We start from the raw sequence: 24210 nt of genomic DNA on the forward strand, positions 1-24210 counted from the left end.
TAGAAATTCACTGTCTGTGGCATTGTCTTTCTACTGTAATCGTCGGACAGTGGCTTGTCATTTGACTTGGAACGTTGTATTTTCTGATGATGTGGATGGATCAGCCATCAAAAACAAGTTATCAGAAATACACCAGTTCCAACTCGCCCAACATGACTACAAATTATCTAATAAGTTACCTGTAAACTTGGTCCAAACATTTCAAACAACTTTCCTAATCCAACTTTAGCTATCCTAAAACGTAAATAATTGATATAATTTAAGATGGAATATACTGTGTTCAATAGCGGATAAAATCAACGTGGAGCGAGCTCCAGGTCACGCTCAACAAACAATAGAGTCCACTTGGCTTGAAACTCACAAAGAACAGCCGTACTTCTTCATTTCTCAAAAGAAAAACACAATTTCTAAAGACTGTTGACATCTAGTGGAAGCCATAGGAACTGCAACCAGGTGCCTCATAAATATAGTTTCCCATAGAAAACAAATTGAAAACACAGTAACCTCCTTTTTTTTTTTCCTGGATGGTTTGTCCTCGGGGTTTCGCCTGCCAAATAAGTTCTGTTATACTATCCAAATCTACCAATTATATGCATATCCTAGCTTCTGGGCCTGAGTAACAGGCAGTTTACTTTGATTATATGCAAATCCTAGCTTCTGGGCCTGAGTAACAGGCAGTTTACTTTGGGCATGCTTTTCATCCGGAAGTGAAAATAGTGCCCAATAGCCCGAAGAGGTTTTAAGTCGTTTTTTGGGGTATCTGTACTTTACTATACTATTTATATTTTTGACAACTTTACTTTCACTTCACTACATTCCTAAAGTAAATATTGTACTTTATACTCCATACATTTTCACTGACAATCCAAAGTACTCGTTACATTTTGAATGCTTAACAGAACAGCAAAATGGTGAAATTCACGCACTTATCAAGAGAACACATGGTCATCCCTACTGCCTATGTTCTGGCGGACTAACTAAACACAAATGCATCTTTTGTAAATAATGTCTGAGTGTTGGTGTGTGCCCCTGGCAATCCGTACATTTTAAAAACAAGAACATGGAACACTGAATATGTCCGTAAACACTCCAGCCAGCTGGTCTGCGCATGCTCTGAGGACGCCGCTAGGGATGTCGTCTGGGCCGGCAGCCTTGCAAGGGTTAACATGCTTAAAAGTCTTACTCACGTCGGCCACAGAGAATGAGAGCCTACAGTCCTTGGGAGTGGGCCGCATCGGTGGCACTGTGTTATCCTCAAAGCGGGCGAAGAAGGTGTTTAGCTTGTCCGGGAGCAAGACTTCGGTGGCTGGTTTTCCCTTTGTAACCCTGCCACATGTCTCGTGTCTGAGCCATTGAATTGCGACACCACTTTGTCACTGTTCTGACTTTTTGCCTGTTTATTTGCTTTACGGAGGGAATAACTACACTGTTTGTATTCTACCATATTCCCCGTCACCTTGCCGTGGTCAAAGGCGGTGGTTCGTGCTATCAATTTTGTGTGAATGCTGCCATCTATCCACAGGTTTTGGTTTGGGTAGGTTTGAATTGTCCCAGTGGGAACAACATCCCATACACTTCTTGATGAACTCAGTCACCCTGTCCGTGTATATGTCAGTGTTATTCTCAGAGGCACCTGGAACATTTCCCAGTCCGCATGATCAAAACAATCTTGTAGCATGGATTCCGATTGGTCAGACCAGCGTTGAATAGATCTTAGCATGGGTACTTTGAGTTTCTGCCTATAGGAAGGGAGGAACATAATGGAGTCGTGATCTGATTTGCCGAAGGGAGGGCGGGGGATGGCCTTGAAGCCAACAAGAGTAACAATGGTACAATGCTCGTACAACGCTGCGTACTACTCCCTTCACAGAACAGCACAAACTGGCTCTAACCAGAATAGAAAGAGGAGTGGGAGGCCCTGGTGAACAACTGAGCAAGAGGACATGTACATTGGAGTTTCTAGTTTGAGAAACAGACGACCTCACAAGTCCTCTACTGGCAGCTTCATTAAATAGTACCCGCAAAACACCAGTCTCAACATCAACAGTGAAGAGGCGACTTCGGGATGCTGGCCTTCTAGGCAGAGTTGCAAAGAAAAGCCATATCTCAGACTGGCCAATAAAAATAAAAGATTAAGATGGGCAAAAGAACACAGACACTGGACAGAGGAACTCTGCCTAGAAGGTCAGCGTCACGGAATCGCCTCTTCACTGTTGACGTTGAGACTGGTGTTTTTCGGGTACTATTTAATGAAGCTGCCAGTTGAGGACTTGTGAGGCATCTGTTTCTCAAACTAGACACTCTAATGTACTTGTCCTCTTGCTCAGTTGTGCACCGGGGCCTCACACTCCTCTTTCTATTCTAGTTAGAGCCAGTTTGCACTGTTCTGTGATGGGAGTAGTACACAGCGTTGTACGAGATCTTCAGTTTCCATTTTGAGCCTGTAATCGAACCCACAAATGCTGATGCTCCAGATACTCAACTAGTCTAAAGAATGCCAGTTTTGTTGCTTCTTTAAGTAGAACAACAGTTTTCAGCTCTGCTAACATAATTGCAAAAGGGTTTTCTAATGACCAATTAGCCTTTTAAAATTATAAACTTGGATTAGCTAACACAATGTGCCATTGGAACAGAGGAGTGATGGTTGCTGATAATGGGCCTCTGTACGCATATGTAGATATTCCATAAAATGTTTGCAATTTTCAGATACAATAGTCATTTACAACATAAACAATGTCTATGCTGTATTTATGATCAATTTAATGTTATTTTAATGGACAAAAAATGTGCTTTTCTTTCAAAAAGAAGGACATTTCTAATTGACCCCAAACTTTTGAACGGTAGTGTACAGTTGAAGTCGAACATTTTACAGTGGGGCAAAAAAGTATTTAGTCAGCCACCAATTGTGCAAGTTCTCCCACTTAAAAAGATGAGAGAGGCCTGTAATTTTCATCATAGGTACACGTCAACTATGACAGACAAAATTAGAAAAAAAATCCAGAAAATCACATTGTAGGATTTTTAATGAATTTATTTGCAAATTATGGTGGAAAATAAGTATTTGGTCACCTACAAACAAGCAAGATTTCTGGCTCTCACAGACCTGTAATTTCTTCTTTAAGAGGCTCCTCTGTCCTCCACTCATTACCTGTATTAATGGCACCTGTTTGAACTTGTTATCAGTATAAAAGACACCTGTCCACAACCTCAAACAGTCACACTCCAAACTTCACTATGGCCAAGACCAAAGAGCTGTCAAAGGACACCAGAAACAAAATTGTAGACCTGCACCAGGCTGGGAAGACTGAATCTGCAATAGGTAAGCAGCTTGGTTTGAAGAAATCAACTGTGGGAGCAATTATTAGGAAATGGAAGACATACAAGACCACTGATAATCTCCCTCGATCTGGGGCTCCACAAAAGATCTCACCCCGTGGGGTCAAAATGATCACAAGAACGGTGAGCAAAAATCCCAGAACCACACGGGGGGACCTAGTGAATGACCTGCAGAGACCTGGGACCAAAGTAACAAAGCCTACCATCAGTAACACACTACGCCGCCAGGGACTCTAATCCTGCAGTGCCAGACGTGTCCCCCTGCTTAAGCCAGTACATGTCCAGGCCTGTCTGAAGTTTGCTAGAGAGCATTTGGATGATCCAGAAGAGGATTGGGAGAATGTCATATGGTCAGATGAAACCAAAATATAACTTTTTGGTAAAAACTCAACTCGTCGTGTTTGGAGGACAAAGAATGCTGAGTTGCATCCAAAGAACACCATACCTACTGTGAAGCATGGGGGTGGAAACATCATTCTTTGGGGCTGTTTTTCTGCAAAGGGCCCAGGACGACTGATCCGTGTAAAGGAAAGAATGAATGGGGCCATGTATCGTGAGATTTTGAGTGAAAACCTCCTTCCAACAGCAAGGGCATTGAAGATGAAACATGGCTGGGTCTTTCAGCATGACAATGATCCCAAACACACCGCCCGGGCAACGAATGAGTGGCTTCGTAAGAAGCATTTCAAGGTCCTGGAGTGGCCTAGCCAGTCTCCAGATCTCAACCCCATAGAAAATCTTTGGAGGGAGTTGAAAGTCCGTGTTGCCCAGCGACAGCCCCAAAACATCACTGCTCTAGAGGAGATCTGCATGGAGGAATGGGCCAAAAAAACAGCAACAGTGTGTGAAACCCTTGTGAAGACTTACAGAAAACGTTTGACCTGTGTCATTGCCAACAAAGGGTATATAACAAAGTATTGTGATAAACTTTTGTTATTGACCAAATACTTATTTTCCACCATAATTTGCAAATAAATTCATAAAAAATCCTACAATGTGATTTTCTGGATTTTTTTTCTAATTTTGTCTCTCATAGTTGAAGTGTACCTATGATGAAAATTACAGGCCTCTCTCATCTTTTTAAGTGGGAGAACTTGCACAATTGGTGGCTGACTAAATACTTTTTTGCCCCACTGTACATGCACTTAGGTTGGAATCATTAAAACTCGTTTTTCAACCACTCCACAAATTTCTTGTTAACAAACTATAGTTTTGGCAAGTCGGTTAGGGCATCTACTTTGTGCATGACACAAGACATTTTTCCAACAATTGTTTACAGACAGATTATTTCACTTATAATTCACTGTATCACAATTCCAGTGGGTCAGAAGTTTATATACACTAAGTTGACTGTGCCTTTAAACAGCTTGGACAATTCCATAAAATGATGTCATGGCTTTAGAAGCTTCTGATAACCTAATTGACATCATCTGAGTCAATTGGAGGTGTACCTGTGGATGTATTTCAAGGCCTACCTTCAAACTCAGTGCCTCTTTGCTTGACATCATGGGAAAATCAAAATAAATCAGCCAAGACCTCAGAAAAAATTGTAGACCTCCACAAGTCTGGTTCATCTTTCGGAGCAATTTCCAAACACCTGAAGGTACCACGTTCATCTGTACAAACAATAGTACACAAGTATAAACACCATGGGACCACGCAGCCGTCACACCGCTCAAGAAGGAGACGCGTTCTGTCTCTTAGAGATGAACGTACTTTGGTGTGAAAAGTGCAAATGAATCCCAGAACAACAGCAAAGGACCTTGTGAAGATGCTGGAGGAAACGGGTACAAAATATCTACATCCACAGTAAAACAAGTCCTATATCGGCATAACCTGAAAGGCCGCTCAGCAAGGAAGCCACTGCTCCAAAAACGCCATAAAAAGCCAGACAACGGTTTGCAACTGCACATGGGGACAAAGATCATACTTTTTGGAGTAATGTCCTCTGGTCTGATGAAACAAAAATAGAACTGTTTGGCCATAATGACCATCGTTATGTTTGGAGGAAAAATGGGGATGCTTGCAAACCGATGAACACCATCCCAACCGTGAAGCACGGGGGTGGCAGCATCATGTTATGGCGGTGCTTTGCTGCAGGAGGGACTGGTGCACTTCAGAAAATAAATGGCATCAGGAGGTAGGACAATTATGTGGATATATTGAAGCAACGTCTCAAGACATCAGTCAGGAAGTTAAAGCTTGGTCGCAAATGGGTCTTCCAAATGAACAATGACCCCAAGCATACTTCCAAAGTTGTGGCAAAATGGCTTAAGGACAACAAAGTCAAGGTATTGGAGTGGCCATCACAAAGCCCTGACCTCAATCCTATAGAAAATGTGTGGGCAGAACTGAAAAGGTGTGTGCGAGCAAGGAGGCCTACAAACCTGACTCAGTTACACCATCTCTGTCAGGAGGAATGGGCCAAAATTCACCCAACTTAATGTGGGAAGCTTGTAGAAGGCTACCCGAAACATTTGACCCAAGTTAAACAATTTAAAGGCAATGCTTCCAAATGTTAAATGAGTGTATGTAAACTTCTGACACACTGGGAATGCGATGAAAGAAATAAAATCTGAAATAAATCATTCTCTCTACGATTATTCTAACATTTTACATTCTTAAAATAAAGTGTTGATCCTAACTGACCTAAGACAGGGAATTTTTACTAGGATTAAATGTCAGGAATTGTGAAAAACTGAGTTTAAATGTATTTGGCTAAGGTATATGTAAACTTCTGACTTCAACTGTATATTTCTTCTAAATATAGAATAATCCATTTAAAAAATGACTAACTATAAGATTTTACCATCCTTATAAGTGTGAAATACATATTGTATATTTAATGTTAGAGAAAATGTGCATATTTTGTAATGGTCTCTTGATCAAAATGTCTGCCCCTATTGCTCTAGTTTAGCTTCCTGAAGTTGTTAGATAATCACGTTTCATCTCATATGACTTTTGTCCGTGTATGACAAGTATAAATATTTTTTTCTTTAAAATCTATGAATTATTTTAGATTACTGGCTATAAATCGATCTCTGACTGTGCTACAGCAACGAAACCACTCTCCCCTGCTGTGTTACGATGTATGGATTCCAGGCATATGTTAGTGGCTGTGAGGTAGGTTTCAGCCAAGAGTTAAAGGAAAGTCAGAAGAGCGAATGAAATGGTAGGAAATCCAAGCTGGGACATGCTAGCTTCAAGTGTTGTCAGATTTCATATCCTGCTTCATACAGACAGAAGAGACATACTCCTGTGTCTGTGAGAATCCGTTCCACCACTCAATGCAAGACATTTCGATCTACAGTGTCCACAGATTGATTTATAATAAAAAATGTCAGTCAGAACCAGTACCAGAACCACGCATCAAAGATGTTTTTATTATAATCCACATGATAATTCACATTTCCTGTTGCTGCAGGGTTGTTTTCCTGCTGTAACAAGCTAGCTCAAATTAAGATCCTACATTTGTATCCTTCACTTTGTTGTTCAGTTTCAATCTTTCTTCACTGCCCCCATAATGTGGACATATACTGTAATGTTGATGGTATAATGCCAAGTATATCCTAGAGCAGACACACTCAAAGCTTATCACAGAAAGGGAAAAAATGAATGTGATTCTCCTAGACAAGAGCAAAGCTGGGACACAACCTTCATAGGTTTTGATATTATCCTTAATGTGTACAATTGAATTTCAGTTTCTGTTGGCTAACATAAATGTACTGTCTGTATTGAGGAATATTGCTGTAGGAAACAAAGCAGCCACTGAGAGTCCCATACACTTATAGTCCAATTACAGAGGTAAGCCATTTAGGAAGGTAATGGGCAATACAAAGAAAACCGTGGCCATCTTTACGATGGTGTGAGCTGCATGGTAATTGCTGTTATTTTCAAAGAAAAACATAGAATTATGTTAACATTTACACCCTGGGCGACAGCACTGTCTGAGCACAAGAGATGTGATGCACCTGAGTGAGACCTGGAATCTTGTACAAAGAGGTTAGCAGTGGCAGCATTTCTGTCTTCTATCGGATGTGATTAGTGTACAGTGTACATTAGGGATACATTACTTTGCCTTAACTTAAGCCCAAAGCTTTTAGATTTTTAACAACCTCTAACTCTCAATGAACTAACTGAACAAATATGCTTATGTCTTTTGGATCTCCTGCTGTCAATGTTTTGTTTTAGTTAGAGAGATACATTCTGAATCATTTGAACACCTTGCATCCACGTACATGGGGTCTTGTTACATAACGAGACCATGGTTATGATGGTGCCAGTGTTTCCCCAGATTAATTTCCTGGCAGAGGGGGTTGCCTCACCTATACAATGAGAGGGGAAAAACTGGATGGTAGTGGGGGTGCGTGGGTACACTCTTAGAAACATATGATAACCCTTTTTGGTTCCAGGTAAAACCCTCTGTGGAAAGGGTTATACACTGATCCCTAAACGGTTCTAACTGGAACCAAGGGTTCTTTGTAGAGAGGGGATGGATGGGGCTTTAGGCAGTTGATAGGATGAGGATGACACTCCTATTTGACTGGCATCAGTCAATGAGGTGATGAGTGGCATCAGTAGTACAGTCAGTCAATGAAGTGATGAGTGGCATCAGTAGTACAGTCAGGCCTGGAGGTGGTGGGTGGCATCAGTAGTACAGTCAGCCCTGGAGGTGGTGGGTGGCATCAGTAGTACAGTAAGCCCTGGAGGTGGTGGGTGGCATCAGTAGTACAGTCAGCCCTGGAGGTGGTGGGTGGCATCAGTAGTAAAGTCAGCCCTGGAGGTGGTGGGTGGCATCAGTAGTACAGTCAGCCCTGGAGGTGGTGGGTGGCATCAGTAGTACAGTCAGCCCTGGAGGTGGTGGGTGGCATCAGTAGTACAGTCAGCCCTGGAGGTGGTGGGTGACATCAGTAGTACAGTCAGCCCTGGAGGTGGCATCAGTAGTACAGTCAGCCCTGGAGGTGGTGGGTGGCATCAGTAGTACAGTCAGCCCTGGAGGTGGTGGGTGGCATCAGTAGTACAGTCAGCCCTGGAAGTGGTGGGTGGCATCAGTAGTACAGTCAGCCCTGGAGGTGGTGGGTGACATCAGTAGTACAGTCAGTACTGGAGGTGGCATCAGTAGGACAGTCAGTCCTGGAGGTGGTGGGTGACACCAGTAGTACAGTCAGCCCTGGAGGTGGTGGGTGACACCAGTAGTACATTCAGCCCTGGAGGTGGTATCAGTAGTACAGTCAGCCCTGGAGGTGGTGGGTGGCATCAGTAGTACAGTCAGCCCTGGAGGTGGTGGGTGACACCAGTAGTACAGTCAGCCCTGGAGGTGGTGGGTGACACCAGTAGTACAGTCAGCCCTGGAAGTGGTGGGTGGCATCAGTAGTACAGTCAGCCCTGGAGGTGGTGGGTGACATCAGTAGTACAGTCAGCCCTGGAGGTGGCATCAGTAGGACAGTCAGTCCTGGAGGTGGTGGGTGACACCAGTAGTACAGTCAGCCCTGGAGGTGGTGGGTGACACCAGTAGTACATTCAGCCCTGGAGGTGGCATCAGTAGTACAGTCAGCCCTGGAGGTGGTGGGTGACATCAGTAGTACAGTCAGCCCTGGAGGTGGTATCAGTAGTACAGTCAGCCCTGGAGGTGGTGGGTGGCATCAGTAGTACAGTCAGCCCTGGAGGTGGTGGGTGGCATCAGTAGTACAGTCAGCCCTGGAGGTGGTGGGTGACACCAGTAGTACAGTCAGCCCTGGAGGTGGTGGGTGACATCAGTAGTACAGTCAGCCCTGGAGGTGGTGGGTGACATCAGTAGTACAGTCAGCCCTGGAGGTGGTGGGTGGCATCAGTAGTACAGTCAGCCCTGGAGGTGGTGGGTGGCATCAGTAGTACAGTCAGCCCTGGAGGTGGTGGGTGACATCAGTAGTACAGTCAGCCCTGGAGGTGGTGGGTGGCATCAGTAGTACAGTCAGCCCTGGAGGTGGTGGGTGACATCAGTAGTACAGTCAGCCCTGGAGGTGGCATCAGTAGTACAGTCAGCCCTGGAGGTGGCATCAGTAGGACAGTCAGTCCTGGAGGTGGTGGGTGACACCAGTAGTACAGTCAGCCCTGGAGGTGGTGGGTGACACCAGTAGTACATTCAGCCCTGGAGGTGGCATCAGTAGTACAGTCAGCCCTGGAGGTGGTGGGTGACATCAGTAGTACAGTCAGCCCTGGAGGTGGTATCAGTAGTACAGTCAGCCCTGGAGGTGGTGGGTGGCATCAGTAGTACAGTCAGCCCTGGAGGTGGTGGGTGGCATCAGTAGTACAGTCAGCCCTGGAGGTGGTGGGTGACACCAGTAGTACAGTCAGCCCTGGAGGTGGTGGGTGACATCAGTAGTACAGTCAGCCCTGGAGGTGGTGGGTGACATCAGTAGTACAGTCAGCCCTGGAGGTGGTGGGTGGCATCAGTAGTACAGTCAGCCCTGGAGGTGGTGGGTGGCATCAGTAGTACAGTCAGCCCTGGAGGTGGTGGATGACATCAGTAGTACAGTCAGCCCTGGAGGTGGTGGGTGGCATCAGTAGTACAGTCAGTCCTGGAGGTGGTGGGTGGCATCAGTAGTACAGTCAGCCCTGGAAGTGGTGGGTGACACCAGTAGTAAAGTCAGCCCTGGAGGTGGTGGGTGGCATCAGTAGTACAGTCAGCCCTGGAGGTGGCATCAGTAGTACAGTCAGCCCTGGAGGTGGTGGGTGACATCAGTAGTACAGTCAGCCCTGGAGGTGGTGGGTGGCATCAGTAGTACAGTCAGTCCTGGAGGTGGTGGGTGGCATCAGTAGTACAGTCAGCCCTGGAGGTGGTGGGTGACACCAGTAGTAAAGTCAGCCCTGGAGGTGGTGTGTGACACCAGTAGTACAGTCAGCCCTGGAGGTGGTGGGTGGCATCAGTAGTACAGTCAGCCCTGGAGGTGGTGGGTGACACCAGTAGTACAGTCAGCCCTGGAGGTGGTGGGTGACACCAGTGGTACAGTCAGCCCTGGAGGTGGCATCAGTAGTACAGTCAGCCCTGGAGGTGGTGGGTGACACCAGTAGTACAGTCAGCCCTGGAGGTGGCATCAGTAGTACAGTCAGCCCTGGAGGTGGTGGGTGACATCAGTAGTACAGTCAGCCCTGGAGGTGGTGGGTGGCATCAGTAGTACAGTCAGCCCTGGAGGTGGTGGGTGACACCAGTAGTACAGTCAGCCCTGGAGGTGGTGGGTGGCATCAGTAGTACAGTCAGCCCTGGAGGTGGCAACAGTAGTACAGCTAGCCCTGGAGGTGGTGGGTGACACCAGTAGTACAGTCAGCCCTGGAGTTGGCATCAGTAGTACAGCTAGCCCTGGAGGTGGTGGGTGACACCAGTAGTACAGTCAGCCCTGGAGGTGGCATCAGTAGTACAGTCAGCCCTGGAGGTGGTGGGTGACACCAGTAGTACAGTCAGCCCTGGAGGTGGCATCAGTAGTACAGTCAGCCCTGGAGGTGGTGGGTGGCATCAGTAGTACAGTCAGCCCTGGAGGTGGTGGGTGACACGAGTAGTACAGTCAGCCCTGGAGGTGGCATCAGTAGCACAGTCAGCCCTGGAGGTGGTGGGTGACATCAGTAGTACAGTCAGCCCTGGAGGTGGTGGGTGACACCAGTAGTACATTCAGCCCTGGAGGAGGCATCAGTAGTACAGTCAGCCCTGGAGGTGGTGGGTGACATCAGTAGTACAGTCAGCCCTGGAGGTGGCATCAGTAGTACAGTCAGCCCTGGAGGTGGTGGGTGGCATCAGTAGTACAGTCAGTCCTGGAGGTGGCATCAGTAGTACAGTCAGCCCTGGAGGTGGTGGGTGACATCAGTAGTACAGTCAGCCCTTGAGGTGGTGGGTGACACCAGTAGTACAGTCACCCTGGAGGTGGTGGGTGGCATCAGAAGTACAGTCAGCCCTGGAGGTGGCATCAGTAGTACAGTCAGCCCTGGAGTTGGTGGGTGACATCAGTAGTACAGTCAGCCCTGGAGGTGGCATCAGTAGTACAGTCAGCACAGGAGGTGGTGGGTGGCATCAGTAGTACAGTCAGCCCTGGAGGTGGTGGGTGACACCAGTAGTACATTCAGCCCTGGAGGAGGCATCAGTAGTACAGTCAGCCCTGGAGGTGGTGGGTGACATCAGTAGTACAGTCAGCCCTGGAGGTGGTGGGTGACACGAGTAGTACAGTCAGCCCTGGAGGTGGCATCAGTAGCACAGTCAGCCCTGGAGGTGGTGGGTGACATCAGTAGTACAGTCAGCCCTGGAGGTGGTGGGTGACACCAGTAGTACATTCAGCCCTGGAGGAGGCATCAGTAGTACAGTCAGCCCTGGAGGTGGTGGGTGACATCAGTAGTACAGTCAGCCCTGGAGGTGGCATCAGTAGTACAGTCAGCCCTGGAGGTGGTGGGTGGCATCAGTAGTACAGTCAGTCCTGGAGGTGGCATCAGTAGTACAGTCAGCCCTGGAGGTGGTGGGTGACATCAGTAGTACAGTCAGCCCTTGAGGTGGTGGGTGACACCAGTAGTACAGTCACCCTGGAGGTGGTGGGTGGCATCAGAAGTACAGTCAGCCCTGGAGGTGGCATCAGTAGTACAGTCAGCCCTGGAGTTGGTGGGTGACATCAGTAGTACAGTCAGCCCTGGAGGTGGCATCAGTAGTACAGTCAGCACAGGAGGTGGTGGGTGGCATCAGTAGTACAGTCAGCCCTGGAGGTGGTGGGTGACACCAGTAGTACATTCAGCCCTGGAGGAGGCATCAGTAGTACAGTCAGCCCTGGAGGTGGTGGGTGACATCAGTAGTACAGTCAGCCCTGGAGGTGGCATCAGTAGTACAGTCAGCCCTGGAGGTGGTGGGTGACATCAGTAGTACAGTCAGCCCTGGAGGAGGCATCAGTAGTACAGTCAGCCCTGTAGGTGGTGGGTGACACCAGTAGTACAGTTAGCCCTGGAGGTGGTGGGTGGCATCAGAAGTACAGTCAGCCCTGGAGGTGGCATCAGTAGTACAGTCAGCCCTGGAGGTGGTGGGTGACATCAGTAGTACAGTCAGCTCTGGAGGTGGTGGGTGGCATCAGTAGTACAGTCAGCCCTGGAGGTGGCATCATTAGTATAGTCAGCCCTGGAGGTGGCATCAGTAGTACAGTCAGCCCTGGAGGTGGTGGGTGGCATCAGTAGTACAGTCAGCCCTGGAGGTGGTGGGTGGCATCAGTAGTACAGTCAGCCCTGGAGGTGGTGGGTGACATCAGTAGTACAGTCAGCCCTGGAGGTGGTGGGTGGCATCAGTAGTACAGTCAGCCCAGGAGGTGGTGGGTGGCATCAGTAGTTCAGTCAGCCCTGGAGGTGGTGGGTGACATCAGTAGTACAGTCATCCCTGGAGGTGGTGCGTGGCATCAGTAGTACAGTCAGTCCTGGAGGTGGCATCAGTAGTACAGTCAGCCCTGGAGGTGGTGGGTGACATCAGTAGTACAGTCAGCCCTGGAGGTGGTGGGTGACACCAGTAGTACAGTCAGCCCTGGAGGTGGTGGGTGGCATCAGAAGTACAGTCAGCCCTGGAGGTGGCATCAGTAGTACAGTCAGCCCTGGAGGTGGTGGGTGACATCAGTAGTACAGTCAGCTCTGGAGGTGGTGGGTGGCATCAGTAGTACAGTCAGCCCTGGAGGTGGCATCATTAGTACAGTCAGCCCTGGAGGTGGCATCAGTAGTACAGTCAGCCCTGGAGGTGGTGGGTGGCATCAGTAGTACAGTCAGCCCTGGAGGTGGCATCAGTAGTACAGTCAGCCCTGGAGGTGGTGGGTGGCATCAGTAGTACAGTCAGTCCTGGAGGTGGCATCAGTAGTACATTCAACCCTGGAGGTGGTGGGTGACATCAGTAGTACAGTCAGCCCTGGAGGTGTTGGGTGACACCAGTAGTACAGTCAGCCCTGGAGGTGGTGGGTGGCATCAGAAGTACAGTCAGCCCTGGAGGTGGCATCAGTAGTACAGTCAGCCCTGGAGGTGGTGGGTGACATCAGTAGTACAGTCAGCTCTGGAGGTGGTGGGTGGCATCAGTAGTACAGTCAGCCCTGGAGGTGGCATCATTAGTATAGTCAGCCCTGGAGGTGGCATCAGTAGTACAGTCAGCCCTGGAGGTGGTGGGTGGCATCAGTAGTACAGTCAGCCCTGGAGGTGGTGGGTGACAGTAGTACAGTCAGCCCTGGAGGTGGTGGGTGACATCAGTAGTACAGTCAGCCCTGGAGGTGGTGGGTGGCATCAGTAGTACAGTCAGCCCTGGAGGTGGCATCAGTAGTACAGTCAGCCCTGGAGGTGGCATCAGTAGTACAGTCAGCCCTGGAGGTGGCATCAGTAGTACAGTCAGCCCTGGAGGTGGTGGGTGGCATCAGTAGTACAGTCAGCCCTGGAGGTGGAATCATTAGTATAGTCAGCCCTGGAGGTGGCATCAGTAGTACAGTCAGCCCTGGAGGTGGTGGGTGGCATCAGTAGTACAGTCAGCCCTGTAGGTGGTGTATGGCACCAGTAGTACAGTCAGCCCTGGAGGTGGTGGGTGACACCAGTAGTACAGTCAGCCCTGGAGGTGGTGGGTGACACCAGTAGTACAGTCAGCCCTGGAGGTGGTGGGTGACACCAGTAGTACAGTCAGCCCTGGAGGTGGTGGGTGACATCAGTAGTACAGTCAGCCCTGGAGGTGGCATCAGTAGGACAGTCAGTCCTGGAGGTGGTGGGTGACACCAGTAGTACAGTCAGCCCTGGAGGTGGTGGGTGACACCAGTAGTACATTCAGCCCTGGAGGTGGTGAGTGGCATCAGTAGTACAGTCAGTCCTGGAGGTGGTGGGTGGCATCAGTAGTACAGTCAGCCCTGGAGGTGGTGGGTGGCATCAGTAGTACAGTCAGCCCTGGAGGTGGTGGGTGACATCAGTAGTACAGTCAGCCCTGGAGGTGGTGGGTGACATCAGTAGTACAGTCAGCCCTGGAGGTGGTGGGTGGCATCAGTAGTACAGTCAGCCCTGGAGGTGGTGGGTGACAGCAGTAATACAGTCAGCCCTGGAGGTGGTGGGTGGCATCAGTAGTACAGTCAGCCCTGGAGGTGGCATCAGTAGTACAGCTAGCCCTGGAGGTGGTGGGTGACACCAGTAGTACAGTCAGCCCTGGAGTTGGCATCAGTAGTACAGCTAGCCCTGGAGGTGGTGGGTGACACCAGTAGTACAGTCAGCCCTGGAGGTGGCATCAGTAGTACAGTCAGCCCTGGAGGTGGTGGGTGGCATCAGTAGTACAGTCAGCCCTGGAGGTGGTGGGTGACACCAGTAGTACAGTCAGCCCTGGAGGTGGCATCAGTAGTACAGTCAGCCCTGGAGGTGGTGGGTGGCATCAGTAGTACAGTCAGCCCTGTAGGTGGTGTATGGCACCAGTAGTACAGTCAGCCCTGGAGGTGGTGGGTGACACCAGTAGTACAGTCAGCCCTGGAGGTGGTGGGTGACACCAGTAGTACAGTCAGCCCTGGAGGTGGTGGGTGACACCAGTAGTACAGTCAGCCCTGGAGGTGGTGGGTGACATCAGTAGTACAGTCAGCCCTGGAGGTGGCATCAGTAGGACAGTCAGTCCTGGAGGTGGTGGGTGACACCAGTAGTACAGTCAGCCCTGGAGGTGGTGGGTGACACCAGTAGTACATTCAGCCCTGGAGGTGGTGAGTGGCATCAGTAGTACAGTCAGTCCTGGAGGTGGTGGGTGGCATCAGTAGTACAGTCAGCCCTGGAGGTGGTGGGTGGCATCAGTAGTACAGTCAGCCCTGGAGGTGGTGGGTGACATCAGTAGTACAGTCAGCCCTGGAGGTGGTGGGTGACATCAGTAGTACAGTCAGCCCTGGAGGTGGTGGGTGGCATCAGTAGTACAGTCAGCCCTGGAGGTGGTGGGTGACAGCAGTAATACAGTCAGCCCTGGAGGTGGTGGGTGGCATCAGTAGTACAGTCAGCCCTGGAGGTGGCATCAGTAGTACAGCTAGCCCTGGAGGTGGTGGGTGACACCAGTAGTACAGTCAGCCCTGGAGTTGGCATCAGTAGTACAGCTAGCCCTGGAGGTGGTGGGTGACACCAGTAGTACAGTCAGCCCTGGAGGTGGCATCAGTAGTACAGTCAGCCCTGGAGGTGGTGGGTGGCATCAGTAGTACAGTCAGCCCTGGAGGTGGTGGGTGACACGAGTAGTACAGTCAGCCCTGGAGGTGGCATCAGTAGCACAGTCAGCCCTGGAGGTGGTGGGTGACATCAGTAGTACAGTCAGCCCTGGAGGTGGCATCAGTAGTACAGTCAGCCCTGGAGGTGGTGGGTGGCATCAGTAGTACAGTCAGTCCTGGAGGTGGCATCAGTAGTACAGTCAGCCCTGGAGGTGGTGGGTGACATCAGTAGTACAGTCAGCCCTGGAGGTGGTGGGTGACACCAGTAGTACAGTCAGCCCTGGAAGTGGTGGGTGACACCAGTAGTAAAGTCAGCCCTGGAGGTGGTGGGTGACACCAGTAGTACAGTCAGCCCTGGAGGTGGTGGGTGGCATCAGTAGTACAGTCAGCCCTGGAGGTGGCATCAGTAGGACAGTCAGTCCTGGAGGTGGTGGGTGACAGTAGTACAGTCAGCCCTGGAGGTGGTGGGTGGCATCAGTAGTACAGTCAGCCCTGGAGGTGGAATCATTAGTATAGTCAGCCCTGGAGGTGGCATCAGTAGTACAGTCAGCCCTGGAGGTGGTGGGTGGCATCAGTAGTACAGTCAGCCCTGTAGGTGGTGTATGGCATCAGTAGTACAGTCAGCCCTGGAGGTGGTGGGTGACACCAGTAGTACAGTCAGCCCTGGAGGTGGTGGGTGACATCAGTAGTACAGTCAGCCCTGGAGGTGGTGGGTGGCATCAGTAGTACAGTCAGCCCTGGAGGTGGTGGGTGGCATCAGTAGTACAGTCAGCCCTGGAGGTGGAATCAGTAGTACAGTCAACTCTGGAGGTGGTGGGTGACATCAGTAGTACAGTCAGCCCTGGAGGTGGTATCAGTAGTACAGTCAGCCCTGGAGGTGGTGGGTGGCATCAGTAGTACAGTCAGCCCTGAAGGTGGTGGGTGGCATCAGTAGTACAGTCAGCCCTGGAGGTGGTGGGTGACACCAGTAGTACAGTCAGCCCTGGAGGTGGTGGGTGACACCAGTAGTACAGTCAGCCCTGGAGGTGGTGGGTGACACCAGTAGTACAGTCAGCCCTGGAGGTGGTGGGTGACATCAGTAGTACAGTCAGCCCTGGAGGTGGCATCAGTAGGACAGTCAGTCTTGGAGGTGGTGGGTGACACCAGTAGTACAGTCAGCCCTGGAGGTGGTGGGTGACACCAGTAGTACATTCAGCCCTGGAGGTGGTGAGTGGCATCAGTAGTACAGTCAGTCCTGGAGGTGGTGGGTGGCATCAGTAGTACAGTCAGCCCTGGAGGTGGTGGGTGGCATCAGTAGTACAGTCAGCCCTGGAGGTGGTGGGTGACATCAGTAGTACAGTCAGCCCTGGAGGTGGTGGGTGACATCAGTAGTACAGTCAGCCCTGGAGGTGGTGGGTGGCATCAGTAGTACAGTCAGCCCTGGAGGTGGTGGGTGACAGCAGTAATACAGTCAGCCCTGGAGGTGGTGGGTGGCATCAGTAGTACAGTCAGCCCTGGAGGTGGCATCAGTAGTACAGCTAGCCCTGGAGGTGGTGGGTGACACCAGTAGTACAGTCAGCCCTGGAGTTGGCATCAGTAGTACAGCTAGCCCTGGAGGTGCTGGGTGACACCAGTAGTACAGTCAGCCCTGGAGGTGGCATCAGTAGTACAGTCAGCCCTGGAGGTGGTGGGTGGCATCAGTAGTACAGTCAGCCCTGGAGGTGGTGGGTGACACGAGTAGTACAGTCAGCCCTGGAGGTGGCATCAGTAGCACAGTCAGCCCTGGAGGTGGTGGGTGACACGAGTAGTACAGTCAGCCCTGGAGGTGGCATCAGTAGCACAGTCAGCCCTGGAGGTGGTGGGTGACATCAGTAGTACAGTCAGCCCTGGAGGTGGTGGGTGACACCAGTAGTACATTCAGCCCTGGAGGAGGCATCAGTAGTACAGTCAGCCCTGGAGGTGGTGGGTGACATCAGTAGTACAGTCAGCCCTGGAGGTGGCATCAGTAGTACAGTCAGCCCTGGAGGTGGTGGGTGGCATCAGTAGTACAGTCAGTCCTGGAGGTGGCATCAGTAGTACAGTCAGCCCTGGAGGTGGTGGGTGACATCAGTAGTACAGTCAGCCCTGGAGGTGGTGGGTGACACCAGTAGTACAGTCAGCCCTGGAAGTGGTGGGTGACACCAGTAGTAAAGTCAGCCCTGGAGGTGGTGGGTGACACCAGTAGTACAGTCAGCCCTGGAGGTGGTGGGTGGCATCAGTAGTACAGTCAGCCCTGGAGGTGGTGGGTGACATCAGTAGTACATTCAGCCCTGGAGGTGGCATCAGTAGTACAGTCAGCCCTGGAGGTGGTGGGTGACATCAGTAGTACAGTCAGCCCTGGAGGTGGTGGGTGACACCAGTAGTACATTCAGCCCTGGAGGTGGCATCAGTAGTACAGTCAGCCCTGGAGGTGGTGGGTGACATCAGTAGTACAGTCAGCCCTGGAGGTGGTATCAGTAGTACAGTCAGCCCTGGAGGTGGTGGGTGGCATCAGTAATACAGTCAGCCCTGAAGGTGGTGGGTGGCATCAGTAGTACAGTCAGCCCTGGAGGTGGTGGGTGACACCAGTAGTACAGTCAGCCCTGGAGGTGGTGGGTGATACCAGTAGTACAGTCAGCCCTGGAGGTGGTGGGTGGCATCAGTAGTACAGTCAGCCCTGGAGGTGGTGGGTGACATCAGTAGTACAGTCAGCCCTGGAGGTGGCATCAGTAGGACAGTCAGTCCTGGAGGTGGTGGGTGACATCAGTAGTACAGTCAGCCCTGGAAGTGGTGGGTGGAATCAGTAGTACAGTCAGCCCGGGAGGTGGTGGGTGGCATCAGTAGTACAGTCAGCCCTGGAGGTGGCATCAGTAGTACAGTCAGCCCTGGAGGTTGTGGGTGGCATCAGTAGTACAGTCAGCCCTGGAGGTGGTGGGTGGCATCAGTAGTACAGTCAGCCCTGGAGGTGGTGGGTGACACCAGTAGTACAGTCAGCCCTGGAGCTGGCATCATTAGTACAGTCAGCCCTGGAGGTGGTGGGTGACATCAGTAGTACAGTCAGCTCTGGAGGTGGTGGGTGGCATCAGTAGTACAGTCAGCCCTGGAGGTGGCATCATTACTACAATCAGCCCTGGAGGTGGCATCAGTAGTACAGTCAGGCCTGGAGGTGGTTGGTGGCATCAGTAGTACAGTCAGCCCTGGAGGTGGCGGGTGGCATCAGTAGTACAGTCAGCCCTGGAGGTGGTGGGTGACATCAGTAGTACAGTCAGCCCTGGAGGTGGTGGGTGGCATCAGTAGTACAGTCAGCCCTGGAGGTGGCATCAGTAGTACAGTCAGCCCTGGAAGTGGTGGGTGGCATCAGTAGTACAGTCAGCCCTGGAGGTGGTGGGTGGCATCAGTAGTACAGTCAGCCCTGGAGGTGGCATCAGTAGTACAGTCAGCCCTGGAGGTGGTGGGTGACATCAGTAGTACAGTCAGCCCTGGAGGAGGTGGGTGACATCAGTAGTACAGTCAGCCCTGGAGGTGGCATCAGTAGTACAGTCAGCCCTGGAGGTGGTGGGTGGCATCAGTAGTACAGTCAGTCCTGGAGGTGGCATCAGTAGTACAGTCAACCCTGGAGGTGGTGGGTGACATCAGTAGTACAGTCAGCCCTGGAGGTGGTGGGTGACACCAGTAGTACAGTCAGCCCTGGAGGTGGTGGGTGGCATCAGAAGTACAGTCAGCCCTGGAGGTGGCATCAGTAGTACAGTCAGCCCTGGAGGTGGTGGGTGACATCAGTAGTACAGTCAACTCTGGAGGTGGTGTGTGGCATCAGTAGTACAGTCAGTCCTGGATGTGGCATCATTAGTATAGTCAGCCCTGGAGGTGGCATCAGTAGTACAGTCAGCCCTGGAGGTGGTGGGTGGCATCAGTAGTACAGTCAGCCCTGGAGGTGGTGGGTGACATCAGTAGTACAGTCAGCCCTGGAGGTGGTGGGTGGCATCAGTAGTACAGTCAGCCCTGGAGGTGGTGGGTGGCATCAGTAGTACAGTCAGCCCTGGAGGTGGCATCAGTAGTACAGTCAGCCCTGGAAGTGGTGGGTGGCATCAGTAGTACAGTCAGCCCTGGAGGTGGCATCAGAAGTACAGTCAGCCCTGGAGGTGGCATCAGTAGTACAGTCAGCCCTGGAGGTGGTGGGTGACATCAGTAGTACAGTCAGCTCTGGAGGTGGTGGGTGGCATCAGTAGTACAGTCAGTCCTGGAGGTGGCATCAGTAGTACAGTCAGCCCTGGTAGTGGTGGGTGACATCAGTAGTACAGTCAGCCCTGGAGGTGGTGGGTGACACCAGTAGTACAGTCAGCCCTGGAGGTGGTGGGTGACACCAGTAGTACAGTCAGCCCTGGAGGTGGCATCAGTAGTACAGTCAGCCCTGGAGGTGGTGGGTGACATCAGTAGTACAGTCAGCCCTGGAGGTGGTGGGTGACATCAGTAGTACAGTCAGCCCTGGAGGTGGTGGGTGGCATCAGTAGTACAGTCAGCCCTGGAGGTGGCATCAGAAGTACCGTCAGCCCTGGAGGTGGCATCAGTAGTACAGTCAGCCCTGGAGGTGGTGGGTGACATCAGTAGTACAGTCAGCTCTGGAGGTGGTGGGTGGCATCAGTAGTACAGTCAGTCCTGGAGGTGGCATCAGTAGTACAGTCAGCCCTGGTAGTGGTGGGTGACATCAGTAGTACAGTCAGCCCTGGAGGTGGTGGGTGACACCAGTAGTACAGTCAGCCCTGGAGGTGGTGGGTGACACCAGTAGTACAGTCAGCCCTGGAGGTGGCATCAGTAGTACAGTCAGCCCTGGAGGTGGTGGGTGACATCAGTAGTACAGTCAGCTCTGGAGGTGGTGGGTGGCATCAGTAGTACAGTCAGCCCTGGAGGTGGCATCATTAGTACATTCAGCCCTGGAGGAGGCATCAGTAGTACAGTCAGACCTGGAGGTGGTGGGTGACATCAGTAGTACAGTCAGCCCTGGAGGTGGCATCAGTAGTACAGTCAGCCCTGGAGGTGGTGGGTGGCATCAGTAGTACAGTCAGCCCTGGAGGTGGCATCAGTAGTACAGTCAGCCCTGGAAGTTGTGGGTGGCATCAGTAGTACAGTCAGCCCGGGAGGTGGTGGGTGGCATCAGTAGTACAGTCAGCCCTGGAGGTGGTGGGTGACATCAGTAGTATTTGAGTTTTTTTTATTTTTTATTATTTTTATTTTATTTTACAGGGACAGTGCACATTAATCAACGTTTCAGTAAAAGTGCCGGTTTTAGCCAGCCGGCTAATTTTCAACCGCAGTCCCTGGGCGGCCCTGGAGGTGGTGGGTGACACCAGTAGTACAGTCAGCCCTGGAGGTGGTGGGTGACACCAGTAGTACAGTCAGCCCTGGAGGTGGCATCAGTAGTACAGTCAGCCCTGGAGGTGGTGGGTGGCATCAGTAGTACAGTCAGTCCTGGAGGTGGTGGGTGGCATCAGTAGTACAGTCAGCCCTGGAGGTGGTGGGTGACACCAGTAGTAAAGTCAGCCCTGGAGGTGGTGGGTGACACCAGTAGTACAGTCAGCCCTGGAGGTGGTGGGTGGCATCAGTAGTACAGTCAGCCCTGGAGGTGGTGGGTGACACCAGTAGTACAGTCAGCCCTGGAGGTGGTGGGTGACACCAGTAGTACAGTCAGCCCTGGAGGTGGCATCAGTAGTACAGTCAGCCCTGGAGGTGGTGGGTGACACCAGTAGTACAGTCAGCCCTGGAGGTGGCATCAGTAGTACAGTCAGCCCTGGAGGTGGTGGGTGGCATCAGTAGTACAGTCAGTCCTGGAGGTGGCATCAGTAGTACAGTCAGCCCTGGAAGTGGTGGGTGACATCAGTAGTACAGTCAGCCCTGGAGGTGGTGGGTGACACCAGTAGTACAGTCAGCCCTGGAGGTGGTGGGTGGCATCAGAAGTAAGGTCAGCCCTGGAGGTGGCATCAGTAGTACAGTCAGCCCTGGAGGTGGTGGGTGACATCAGTAGTACAGTCAGCTCTGGAGGTTGTGGGTGGCATCAGTAGTACAGTCAGCCCTGGAGGTGGCATCATTAGTACAGTCAGCCCTGGAGGTGGCATCAGTAGTACAGTCAGCCCTGGAGGTGGTGGGTGGCATCAGTAGTACAGTCAGCCCTGGAGGTGGTGGGTGACACCAGTAGTACATTCAGCCCTGGAGGAGGCATCAGTAGTACAGTCAGCCCTGGAGGTGGTGGGTGACATCAGTAGTACAGTCAGCTCTGGAGGTGGTGGGTGGCATCAGTAGTACAGTCAGTCCTGGAGGTGGCATCAGTAGTACAGTCAGCCCTGGTAGTGGTGGGTGACATCAGTAGTACAGTCAGCCCTGGAGGTGGTGGGTGACACCAGTAGTACAGTCAGCCCTGGAGGTGGTGGGTGACACCAGTAGTACAGTCAGCCCTGGAGGTGGCATCAGTAGTACAGTCAGCCCTGGAGGTGGTGGGTGAAATCAGTAGTACAGTCAGCTCTGGAGGTGGTGGGTGGCATCAGTAGTACAGTCAGCCCTGGAGGTGGCATCATTAGTACATTCAGCCCTGGAGGAGGCATCAGTAGTACAGTCAGACCTGGAGGTGGTGGGTGACATCAGTAGTACAGTCAGCCCTGGAGGTGGCATCAGTAGTACAGTCAGCCCTGGAGGTGGTGGGTGGCATCAGTAGTACAGTCAGCCCTGGAGGTGGCATCAGTATTACAGTCAGCCCTGGAAGTGGTGGGTGGCATCAGTAGTACAGTCAGCCCGGGAGGTGGTGGGTGGCATCAGTAGTACAGTCAGCCCTGGAGGTGGTGGGTGACATCAGTAGTATTTGAGTTTTTTTTATTTTTTATTATTTTATTTTATTTTACAGGGACAGTGCACATTAATCAACGTTTCAGTAAAAGTGCCGGTTTTAGCCAGCCGGCTAATTTTCAACCGCAGTCCCTGGGCGGCCCTGGAGGTGGTGGGTGACACCAGTAGTACAGTCAGCCCTGGAGGTGGTGGGTGACACCAGTAGTACAGTCAGCCCTGGAGGTGGCATCAGTAGTACAGTCAGCCCTGGAGGTGGTGGGTGGCATCAGTAGTACAGTCAGTCCTGGAGGTGGTGGGTGGCATCAGTAGTACAGTCAGCCCTGGAGGTGGTGGGTGACACCAGTAGTAAAGTCAGCCCTGGAGGTGGTGGGTGACACCAGTAGTACAGTCAGCCCTGGAGGTGGTGGGTGACACCAGTAGTACAGTCAGCCCTGGAGGTGGTGGGTGACACCAGTAGTACAGTCAGCCCTGGAGGTGGTGGGTGACACCAGTAGTACAGTCAGCCCTGGAGGTGGCATCAGTAGTACAGTCAGCCCTGGAGGTGGTGGGTGACACCAGTAGTACAGTCAGCCCTGGAGGTGGCATCAGTAGTACAGTCAGTCCTGGAGGTGGTGGGTGGCATCAGTAGTACAGTCAGTCCTGGAGGTGGCATCAGTAGTACAGTCAGCCCTGGAGGTGGTGGGTGACACCAGTAGTACAGTCAGCCCTGGAGGTGGCATCAGTAGTACAGTCAGCCCTGGAGGTGGTGGGTGACATCAGTAGTACAGTCAGCTCTGGAGGTGGTGGGTGGCATCAGTAGTACAGTCAGCCCTGGAGGTGGCATCATTAGTACATTCAGCCCTGGAGGAGGCATCAGTAGTACAGTCAGACCTGGAGGTGGTGGGTGACATCAGTAGTACAGTCAGCCCTGGAGGTGGCATCAGTAGTACAGTCAGCCCTGGAGGTGGTGGGTGGCATCAGTAGTACAGTCAGCCCTGGAGGTGGCATCAGTAGTACAGTCAGCCCTGGAAGTGGTGGGTGGCATCAGTAGTACAGTCAGCCCTGGAGGTGGTGGGTGGCATCAGTAGTACAGTCAGCCCTGGAGGTGGCGGGTGGCATCAGTAGTACAGTCAGCCCTGGAGGTGGTGGGTGACATCAGTAGTACAGTCAGCCCTGGAGGTGGTGGGTGACATCAGTAGTACAGTCAGCCCTGGAGGTGGCATCAGTAGTACAGTCAGCCCTGGAGGTGGTGGGTGGCATCAGTAGTACAGTCAGTCCTGGAGGTGGTGGGTGGCATCAGTAGTACAGTCAGCCCTGGAGGTGGTGGGTGACACCAGTAGTAAAGTCAGCCCTGGAGGTGGTGGGTGACACCAGTAGTACAGTCAGCCCTGGAGGTGGTGGGTGACATCAGTAGTACAGTCAGCCCTGGAGGTGGTGGGTGACACCAGTAGTACAGTCAGCCCTGGAGGTGGTGGGTGACACCAGTAGTACAGTCAGCCCTGGAGGTGGCATCAGTAGTACAGTCAGCCCTGGAGGTGGTGGGTGACACCAGTAGTACAGTCAGCCCTGGAGGTGGCATCAGTAGTACAGTCAGCCCTGGAGGTGGTGGGTGGCATCAGTAGTACAGTCAGTCCTGGAGGTGGCATCAGTAGTACAGTCAGCCCTGGAGGTGGTGGGTGGCATCAGTAGTACAGTCAGCCCTGGAGGTGGTGGGTGGCATCAGTAGTACAGTCAGCCCTGGAGGTGGTGGGTGACATCAGTAGTACAGTCAGCCCTGGAGGTGGTGGGTGACACCAGTAGTACAGTCAGCCCTGGAGGTGGTGGGTGACATCAGTAGTACAGTCAGCCCTGGAGGTGGTGGGTGGCATCAGTAGTACAGTCAGCCCTGGAGGGGTGGGTGACACCAGTA

General features: G+C 51.8%; 1 protein-coding gene across 1 annotated transcript in view; it reads left to right on the forward strand.

The window, feature by feature from the left end:
• The window catches only part of LOC106572369 (metabotropic glutamate receptor 4), a 124261-nt gene that overhangs the window by 54802 nt on the left and 45249 nt on the right, over positions 1 to 24210 (forward strand). The gene's annotated exons all lie outside the window — the stretch shown is intronic.

The sequence above is a fragment of the Salmo salar genome, chromosome 15 (assembly GCF_965601325.2).
Source record: "Salmo salar chromosome 15, fSalSal1, whole genome shotgun sequence".
NCBI classification, from domain to species: Eukaryota; Metazoa; Chordata; class Actinopteri; order Salmoniformes; family Salmonidae; genus Salmo; species Salmo salar.